Source organism: Emys orbicularis, chromosome 6 (genome assembly GCF_028017835.1).
Source record: "Emys orbicularis isolate rEmyOrb1 chromosome 6, rEmyOrb1.hap1, whole genome shotgun sequence".
Classification (NCBI taxonomy): Eukaryota; Metazoa; Chordata; order Testudines; family Emydidae; genus Emys; species Emys orbicularis.
In genome coordinates, this window is record NC_088688.1 from 120,576,923 (window position 1) to 120,587,907 (window position 10,985).

Sequence of the window (10,985 nt, forward strand, 5' to 3'; positions counted from 1 at the left end):
TGATCGAGTTCAGGATCCTGACAAAAGGAAGAAAGGAGAGCAGCAGAATATGGACCTTGGACTTCAGAAAAGCAGACTTTGACTCCCTGAAGGAACTGATGGGCAGGATCCCCTGGGAGAATAAAACTGAAGGGGAAAGGAGTCCAGGAGAGCTGGCTGTATTTTAAAGAATTCTTATTAAGGTTGCAGGAACAAACCATCCCGATGTGTAGAAAGAATAGTAGAAGAAGGATTGGCAGGCAACCAGCTTGGCTTAACAGTGAAATCCTTGCTGATCTTAAACCCAAAAAAGAAGCTTACAAAAAGTGGAAGCTTGGACAAATGACCAGGGAGGAGTATAAAAATATTGCTCAGGCATGCAGGAGTGAAGTTAGGAAGGCCAAATCACAACTGGAGTTGCAACTAGCAAGGGATGTTAAGAGTAACAAGAAGGGTTTCTACAAGAAGAAGGTCAGGGAAAGTGTGGACCCCTTCCTGAATGGGGGAGGCAACCTAGTGACAGAGGATGTGGAAAAAGCTAATGTACTCAATGCTTTTTTTGCCTCTGTCTTCACGAACAAGGTCAGCTCCCAGGCTATTGCACTGGGCAGCACAGCAGGGGGAGGAGGTGACCAGCCCTCTGTGGAGAAAGAAGTGGTTCAGGACTATTTAGAAAAGGTGGACGAGCACAAGTCCATTGGGCTGGATGTGATTGCAGAGCCATTGGCCATTATCTTTGAAAACTCATGACGATCGGGGGAGGTCCCGGATGACTGGAAAAAGGCTAATGTAGTGCCCATCTTTAAAAAAGGGAAGAAGGAGGATCCAGGGAACTTCAGGCAAGTCAGCCTCACCTCAGTCCCTGGAAAAATCATGGAATAGGTCCTCAAGGAATCACTTTTGAAGCACTTCGAGGAGAGGAACGTGATCAGGAACAGTCAGCATGGATTCACCAAGGGCAAGTCATGCCTGACTAACCTAATTGCCTTCTATGATGAGGCTCTGTGGATGAGGGGAAAGCAGTGGACGTGTTATTCCTTGACTTTAGCAAAGTTTTTGATACGGTCTCCCACAGTATTCTTGCCAGCAGGTTCAAGAAGTATGGGCTGGATGAATGGACTATAAGGTGGATAGAAAGCTGGCTAGATCGTCGGGCTCAACGGGTAGTTATCAATGGCTCCATGTCTAGTTGGCAGCCGGTTTCAAGAGGAGTGCCCCAAGAGTCACTCCTGGGGCCGGTTTTGTTCAATATCTTCATTAATGATCTGGAGGATGGCGTGGATTGCACTCTCAGCAAGTTTGCAGATGACACTAAACCGGTAGGAGTGATAGATACGCTGGAGGGTAAGGATAGGACACAGAGGGACCTAGACAAATTAGAGGATTGGGCCAAAAGAAATCTGATGAGGTTCAACAAGGACAAGTGCAGAGTCCTGCACTTAGGACGGAAGAATCCCATGCACTGCTACAGACTAGGGACCGAGTGGCTAGGCAGCAGTTCTGCAGAAAAGGACCTAGGGGTTACAGTGGACGAGAAGATGGATATGAGTCAACAGTGTGCCCTTGTTGCCAAGAAGGCTGCAAGCATTTTGGGCTGTATAAGTAGGAACATTACCAGCAGATCGAGGGACGTGATCATTCCCCTCTATTCTGCATTGGTGAGGCCTCATCTGGAGTACTGTGTCCAGTTTTGGGCCCCACACTACAAGAAGGATGTGGAAAAATTGGAAAAAGAGTCCAGCGGAGGGCAACAAATATTATTAGGGGGCTGGAGCACATGACTTATGAGGAGAGGCTGAGAGAACTGGGATTATTTAGTCTGCAGAAGAGAAGAATGAGGGGGGATTTGATAGCTTCTTTCAACTACCTGAAAGGGGGTTCTAAAGAGGATGGATCTATACTGTTCTCAGTGGTAGCAGATGACAGAACAAGGAGTAATGGTCTCAAGTTGCAGTGCAGGAGGTTTAGGTTGGAGGGATAGCTCAGTGGTTTGAGCATTGGCCAGAGTTGTGAGTTCAATCTTTGAGGAGGCCATTTAGGGATCTGGGGCAAAAATCTGTCTGGGGATTGGTCCTGCTTTGAGCAGGGGGTTGGACTAGATGATCTCCTAAGGTCCCTTCCAACCCTGATATTCTATGATATTAGGAAAAACTTTTTCACTAGGAGGGTGGTGAAGCACTGGAATGGGTTACCTAGGGAGGTGGTGGAATCTCCTTCCTTAGAGGTTTTTAAGGTCAGGCTTGACAAAGCCCTGGCTGGGATGATTTAGTTGGGAATTGGTCCTGCTTTGAGCAGGGGTTTGGACTAGATGACCTCCTGAGGTCTCTTCCAACCCTAATCTTCTATGATTCTATGAATGAGAGGCGATGACCTGTAATTCAAATATGGGTGTAAACCCTTTCATGGCTTCCTGACCCCACTGGCTTATTTGCAAAATGCATCTCTTGGGAGAAAAAATGTTGCAGCCCTTCTACTTCATGGCTCCCTTCACACACACACCCCCGCACCCCGGCCCATTAACCAGCTTTTCCCCACCGCAACTCGTCCTCCCCACCCTGGGCCTGAGTCTCTTGATGCATTTTTCCCCCCTTACTTCAAAGAAACACTGCAAAATGCATATTCGGGGTAAGTTTTGAAGAACCCCTTCTGGGAACTGCTGCTAACAATCGTTCTGGGTCTTGGGTTAGAATTGGATCTCTTCAGCTGGATTGCTTATCAAGTCACCGAGGATTACACACACTGTAGGAGACAGCGACAGGCCTCTTCAGTCACACTGATCATATCTAAGGGGTTTTCCTGACACTGTTATGTTCAATTGAATCTGACACCCGGGCTTTACCATCTTTTTAAAGCCCACTCATGTGATTCCTTCAGATAACAGGGAGTCTTTGTTCCTCTCTGCGGTGGTTGAATGTCACGCAATCCTGAGCACCCCTGGGGGGGATGGTTTCATGATGAAAGCACTGGTCAGAAGAGAATGGGAACCATTACACTGAATGATGCCTCAGGCGAAGGCCAGTTCCACTTGCACCAGAATATAATGCCTCATGCTGACATCACCCCCCTCCACAGGAAAAACAACCCTGGGCCCAAGGCTGAAAGGAAATCATTTTAAAAAAGCTCCTTCTCTTGGACAACAGCATCTCCCCCAGGCCTGGACATTCTTGGGTGTGATCTTTGAAGTGACAGCTTTGTGGGGGTCCCAGTGGAGGAAGCACACTGAATGCTAGGGGGGAGGAAGCATGTTTGGGGGAACTGGAGTGAGTGAACAGCATACTGAGTGGTTTTGGCTGAGTTAGTGAGACGCCCCACCCGCGTTCCTGTAGTGTCTGAGCATCTCAATCTTAAATGTATTGATCTGCACAGCACCTTCTGAGACTAAGTACCATTATCCCCATTTCACAGTAATATAACCGAGGGGCTGAGAGACTTGTCCTAGGTCTCACAAGATGCCCCTTTTCTGAAATAGTCGAACCTCTCAGGAAATAGATCAGACACAACTTTTCTAACGAGCAGCGGCAACCGGTGGTGTGAGATTCTATTTTGGGTAGATATCACACTTCGTGACAGATAGACAGCTAAGGTCTGCATCCCCTGGCCTCTCCAGATGAGCTTTCGCAGCCTGCTCAGAACAACCTCAGGAACCAAAAGAGCCTTCTTTGCTACCAGAGGATGCAGTGTGGCTACAAGTGTTTTAATTCACATCTTTACTGTGGGGCCTTCTTGAGCTCCTCATGACGCCTCTGTGGCACTCAGGAACAAACAGCGTGACATCTATTTATCGACTGCCCCATCATCTCAATGGTGGATAGGCATGCTTGACGGCTGCAGATGCTGCTGCTGTGATGGAGTGGCTACATCACTTACCCAACAGCTAATTCATCGTTCGTGCATCAGAAGGCCTCATACCAGGCCTCTGATACCAAGGTTTATATCTCAGGGCCTCCTCTTACTACATTCCCCCACTTTTTGTCTTTTTACAGGGAGGATGTTTACCCATCGTCCCGGAAAAGCATAATGCATGGACTAAAGATAACCCAGTGGGCTAAACACTGTTATGTGGTTATCTTATTTTACCATCCATACACTTATGCCCCATCTGTCTTTTTAGTCTGCACATTCCCACGTACGACTGATAGACAGATTTTATTTTTCAATTATTTTTTAGTCCCTTATGGTGGGCCTGGGAATGTTAGTGTTGTCAGATGCTACCGGTGTGGTGCTCTGCTGTCTCCTGTTGATATCACTCGGCTGAGTGCGTGTGTTTCCTCTGTGTGCTACCTCAGCTCTGCGCGGATAGCTGACCCAGCAGACCCAAAGAGAACCCCCAATAACCACAGAGTCTAGTAAGATGCAAAGTCACGTCGACTAGGTTTATTGCGATCTTGGACACAATAGCAGTTCCCCGTAGATTACTTAGTCTACCGGGCATACTACGAGAAAGTGTCTCTTGGCAATGGACCCGGCTCAGTCAGTGGCGGGACTTTCCACTGCCCCCTCGGCGGGACAAAGATATTCACTCAGGGATGCATTCTTATACACAGATACAAACAAGTTACACATCACTCCTGACGTATTGAGGTGCAACCCCTCTACGCAGCAAGGTACAACCCCTCTACGTAGTAAGGTGCCGCCTCTCACCTTGTACATGTTGGTTCGAACAAAACAACACTATCGATCATATTCCCCTTTTGGCCCTGTCATTGGGATGGGTCAGCCTGTTCCTTGTTGTGTGTGGAATGTACAAGTATGCGAATGTTCTGATATCTGGTGTCCAGTACCTTTTAGGTATGTCTCTTTTTGCAGCATCAGCCCTTTCCTTGCCAGCTTCTGTGAGCAGGGCCTGCCTCTGGCTCATAGCTTAACTTTGCTTTATGTTAGCAAAGTCTTGACCATTACTTTAGTTCAGGCCTTAGGCCTCATACCAGGCCTCTGATACCAAGGTTTATATCTCAGGGCCTCCTCTTACTACACCACACACCAAAAGACACAAAAGGTCTGTGCCCTAGGCCCTTGATCCTCCTTCCCCCAGAGTAGGCTTGAAGGGGAAGTGAGCCAGGCGCCTGCTTAGGAAGGTGCCCTGGGAAAAGTTCACCCTCATTCAGGGGCTGTGCAGAGCTAATATTTATTGATATTACAGCATCATCTAAAGGCTCAGTGAGAGACACTCCCTGCCCCATATAATCCCATTTGCTTGTGCTCCTAAATTGCTCAGGCACTTTTGAAAATCCCACAGGAAATAGTCAGGTCAGACAAAGGAAACAGGCACAGAGAGGTGAAGTGAGTTGCCCAAGGACACGCAGCAGGCCAGTGGCAGAGCTGGGAATACTTGTCCACTGCACAGTGTTGCAGTTGTGGGTTATAAACACTAGAGGCATTAAAAAAAACCAACTTTCTGTTAAATTGAACAATAAATATAATGGAAACATTTCCAATGGTCGTAGGTTTGCACCAGCTTCTTTTTACAGGGATATTAATTTAGGCCTAACTGTGACTTGACAGGCTTTCTAATTGCTTCTCTTTGGAGTGTGTTAAATAACATTTATAGTTCCTAAGAACAGGGAGGATTTTTTAAAATTCTCTATTCAATTGACATTCTTTGGGTCCAATTTTCAAAACTCCTGGCCCGAGATAGTCATATTTGCCACATGTGCATTCATGAGCCCAGATCTGGTAACTATGGAAAATGGTATTTCTGTGGGCAAATAACCAGCTGTCAAGGCTGTATCCCTACTTTGAACTTTAGGGTACAAATGTAGGGGCCTGCATGAAGACTTCTAAGCTTAACTACCAGCTTAGTTCTGGTCCGCTGCCACCATCGCAAAGCTAATTCCCTTTCCTGGGTAGCCTTGAGAGACCTTCACCAATTCCCTAGTGAATACAGATCCAAACTCCTTGGATCTTAAATAAGGAGAAATTGACCCTTCCCCCCTCCTTCCTTTCACCAACTCCTGGTGAATACAGATCCAAACCCCTTTTGGATCTTAAAACAAGGAGAAATCAATCAGGTTCTTAAAAAGAAGGCTTTTAATTAAAGAAAAAGGTAAAAATCATCTCTGTAAAATCAGTATGGAAAATAACTTTACAGGGTAATCAAACTTAAAGAGCTTAGAGGAACCCCCTCTGTCTTAGGTTCAAAGTATAGCAAACAAAGATAAGCACTCTAGTAAAAGGTACATTTACAAGTTGAGAAAAACAAAGTAAATCTAAGACGCCTTGCCTGGCTTTTACTTACAATTTTGAAATAAGAGAGACTTGTTTAGAAAGATGGGGAGAACCTGGATTGATGTCTGGTCCCTCTCAGTCCCAAGAGCGAACAACCCCTTAAACAAAGGACACACACAAAAGCCTTTCCACCCCCAAGATTTGAAAGTATCTTGTCCCCTTATTGGTCCTTGGGGTCAGGTGTCAGCCAGGTTACCCGAGCTTCTTAACCCTTTACAGGTAAAAGGATTTGGAGTCTCTGGCTAGGAGGGATTTTAGTACTGTACACAGGAGAGCTGTTACCCTTCCCTTTATAGTTATGACACGCCCCCCAAATCACAGATAGTGTTGGACGTTTGGTTCCACACTGGCTGTGATTTCTTTCCTGGAGCTCTAGGAGAAAACAGAGTTAATAAGACACATGTACCTTTAGACATACTACTGATTATATAAAAACTAACAATATGTTTCATTCCAAGAACAATTGTTAACCAGTTAACTCTGGGAAACTTTCCCGGGAGAGTGCATCAGCCACTTTGTTAGAGGCTCCCGAAATGTGTTGTATTTCAAAATCAAAATCTTGGAGAGCTAAACTCCACCGAAGAAGTTTTTTGTTATTTCCCTTGGCGGTATGAAGCCACTGTAGCGCAGCATGGTCTGTTTGTAGTTGGAAACGCCGTCCCCAAACATATGGGAGTAACTTTTCCAGCGCGTACACAATGGCGTAGCATTCCTTTTCGCTGATTGACCAGTGGCTTTCCCTCTCAGACAGTTTCTTGCTGAGAAACACGACAGGATGGAATTCTTGATCCGGTCCTTCCTGCATTAAAACTGCTCCCATGCCTCGCTCGGAAGCATCTGTGGTTACTAGGAACGGTTTGTCAAAGTCTGGGGCCCTTAGCACAGGGTCAGACATGAGTGTTGCCTTAAGCTGGTTAAAGGCCTTTTGACACTTATCAGTCCACTGAACTGCATTTGGCTGTTTCTTTCTGGTTAGGTCTGTCAGCGGGGCGGCGATTTGGCTGTAGTGTGGTACAAATCACCTATAATATCCGGCCAAGCCTAAGAAGGATTGGACCTGTTTCTTTGACTTTGGAACCGGCCACTTTTGGATAGCATCCACTTTGGCCTGTAGGGGATTTATAGTTCCTTGACCCACCTGGTGCCCCAGGTATGTCACTCTGTTTTGGCCTATTTGACACTTTTTAGCCTTAACAGTTAGTCCTGCCTGCCGGATGCGCTCGAAGACTTTTTTCAGGTGCTCCAGGTGTTCTGTCCATGAATCAGAAAAAATGGCCACATCATCGAGATAGGCAACGGCAGATTCTCCCAATCCCGCCAAGAGACCATCTACAAGTCTTTGGAAGGTGGCGGGTGCATTTCGCAACCCGAAAGGGAGTACATTGAATTCATACACCCCTGCCTGGGTGACGAAGGCTGACCTTTCCTTAGCGGGTTCATCTAGTGGTACTTGCCAGTACCCTTTGGTTAAGTCTAAAGTAGAGATGAATTGGGCATGTCCCAATTTTTCCAATAGCTCATCTGTGCGTGGCATTGGATAGTTGTCAGGACGAGTTACAGCATTTAGCTTACGGTAGTCCACGCAAAAGCGTATTTCCCCATCTGGTTTGGGAACTAGAACCACTGGAGATGCCCATGCACTGGTAGAGGGGCGGATTATACCCATCTGTAGCATGTCCTGGATCTCCCTTTGTATAGCCGCTTGGGCATGAGGTGACTCCCGGTAGGGTGGGGTTCTAATTGGGTGAGCATTACCTGTGTCAATGGAGTGGTATGCCCGTTCGGTCCGTCCTGGAGTGGCTGAGAAAATCGGTGCAAAGCTTGTGCACAGCTCCTTTATCTGCTGTCGCTGCAGACGTCCCAGGGTCGTGGAGAGGTTCACCTCTTCCACGCCACCATTCCTTTTTCCTTCATAGTAGACACCTGCAGGCCACTCCGCGTCATCAGTTTCCTGGGCTGTAAACTGGCAAACGTTTAATTCTCTAGAATAAAAGGGCTTAAGAGAATTAACATGGTATACCTTAGGCTTTATGTTGGAGGTGGGGGAGGCTATGAGATAGTTAACAGCTCCTAGGCGCTCCTGGACCGTGAATGGTCCTTCCCACGACGCTTCCATTTTATGGGTCTGGAGCGCCTTTAAGACCATGACTTGGTCTCCTACTTTGAAGGACCGTTCTCTGGAATGTTTATCATACCAGGCCTTTTGCTCTTCCTGAGCATCCTTTAGGTTTTCTTTAGCAAGGGCTAAAGAGTGTCGGAGGGTGTTTTGTAGGTTGCTTACAAAGTCTAGAATGTTAGTTCCTGGAGAAGGCGTAAACCCCTCCCATTGCTGCTTCACCAACTGTAATGGCCCCTTAACCTCGCGGCCATACACAAGTTCAAATGGTGAAAACCCTAAACTGGGATGTGGTACAGCCCTGTAGGCAAAAAGCAACTGCTGCAACACTAGGTCCCAATCATTGGAGTGTTCATTTACGAATTTACGTATCATGGCCCCCAAAGTTCCATTAAACCTCTCCACCAGACCATTGGTTTGATGGTGATGAGGGGTGGCAACCAAGTGATTCACCCCATGAGCTTCCCACAGGTTTTTCATGTTCCCTGCCAGGAAATTAGTTCCCGAATCTGTAAGGATGTCGGAGGGCCAACCTACCCTGGCAAAAATGTCTGCTAATGCCTGGCACACACTTTTAGCCTTGGTGTTGCTTAAGGGTACAGCTTCCGGCCATCGGGTAGCAAAATCCATGAAAGTCAGTACGTACTGCTTTCCTCTGGGTGTCTTCTTTGGGAAAGGACCCAGAATATCCACAGCTACTCGCTGAAATGGGACCTCAATTATGGGTAGTGGCTGGAGAGGGGCTTTAACCTGGTCTTGGGGCTTTCCCACTCGTTGGCACACCTCACAAGACCGGACATAATTAGCAACGTCCTTGCCCATTCCCTCCCAGTGGAAGGACTTCCCCAACCGGTCTTTGGTTCTGTTCACCCCAGAATGGCCACTGGGATGATCATGGGCTAAGCTCAAGAGCTTTACCCGATATTTAGTGGGAACTACCAGCTGTCTTTGAGGATGCCAGTCTTCCTGGTGCCCACCAGAAAGAGTCTCCTTGTATAAAAGTCCTTTTTCTACAACAAACCGGGATCGGTTAGAAGAGCTGAGAGGCGGTGGGGTGCTCCGCGCCGCTGCCCAAGCTTTCTGAAGGCTGTCATCTGCTTCCTGCTCGGCCTGGAACTGTTCCCTTGATGCTGGAGACATCAGTTCCTCCTTGGACTGTGGACTGGGGCTTGGTCCCTCTGGAAGCGATGCAGGTGCTGGGGCTGTTTCCATTGACTGTGAACCGCTGTTCGCTGGTGCACTATGTGGTATCTCAGGCTCTGGCTGAGCCTCTTGGGTAAGGTTATCTGCTGCTTCCGCCAGTTCAGGCTCGCTGGTGTCCTCTGGCATTGGAGTTGTAGACGGGCTTGCAAGCGCTGGACTCAGTGCTGACAATGGTTCTGGTGCTGGTTGCGTTGCCAGTTCCGGTTCTGGGACCCGCTTTGGCTGGGTCTCTGGGATTGGATCCACTACGGCTGTTGCAGTCGTTGGCAGGGGATCCGGTTCCACCACCTTTGTTTGGGTCTCTGGTAACACAGACGGGGTCCTGGTGGACGGCTCAGGAACAGGGATGGGGGTGGAAGCTCGCTTAGCTTGGCTGCGGGTGACTATTCCCACCCTCTTGGCTAGCTTCACATGGTTGGCCAAGTCTTCCCCCAGTAGCATGGGAATGGGATAATTGTCATAGACTGCAAAAGTCCACATTCCTGACCAGCCCTTGTACTGGACATGCAACTTGGCTGTAGGCAAGGTTAGAGACTGTGACACGAAGGGTTGAATTGTCACTGTAGCCTCCGGGTTGATGAGTTTGGGGTCCACTAGGGACTGGTGAATAGTTGACACTTGTGCCCCAGTGTCCCTCCAAGCGATAACCTTCTTTCCGCCCACTCTCAAGGTTTCCCTTCGCTCCGAGGGTATGAGAGAGGCATCTGGGTCTGGGGTTCTTTGGTGTGATTGGGGTGTAATGAACTGTAATCGGTTGGGGTTCTTGGGGCAGTGAGCCTTTATATGCCCCAGTTCATTACATTTAAAACATCGCCCTGCTAAGGTATCACCGGGGCGATGTTGGTTGATGGAGACTGGTGTGGTGGGGTGAGAAGGCGTCTGGGGTTTCCCTTGGGATGTGGGTGGGGCCTTGGGTTGTCCCCGGTGATAAGGTTTTGTTTCGGCTTGCCCCTTCTGATATTCACTCCAACTGCTACTAGCTTTTTTCTTTTCTGTCACCTCCACCCATTTGGCTCCAATCTCCCCCGCGTCGGTTACAGTTTTGGGCTTCCCATCTAGGATGTACCTTTCTATTTCCTCAGGAACACCCTCTAAAAACTGCTCCATTTGCAATAGGAAGGGCAACTCTTCCGTAGATTTAACATTTGCTCCTGATATCCAGGCATCCCAATTTTTCCCAATGTGGTAGGCATGTCGGGTAAATGACACATCAGGTTTCCACCTTAGGGATCTGAACCGCCGACGGGCATGCTCAGGTGTTAGCCCCATTCTGATTCTGGCCTTGTTTTTAAAAAGTTCATAACTGTTCATGTGTTCCTTAGGCATTTCAGCCGCCACCTCTGCTAAGGGTCCACTGAGCTGCGGCCTCAGCTCTACCATGTACTGGGTTGGAGGGATGTCGTATCCAAGGCAGGCCCTTTCAAAATTTTCTAAGAAGGCCTCAGTATCATTGCCTGCCTTG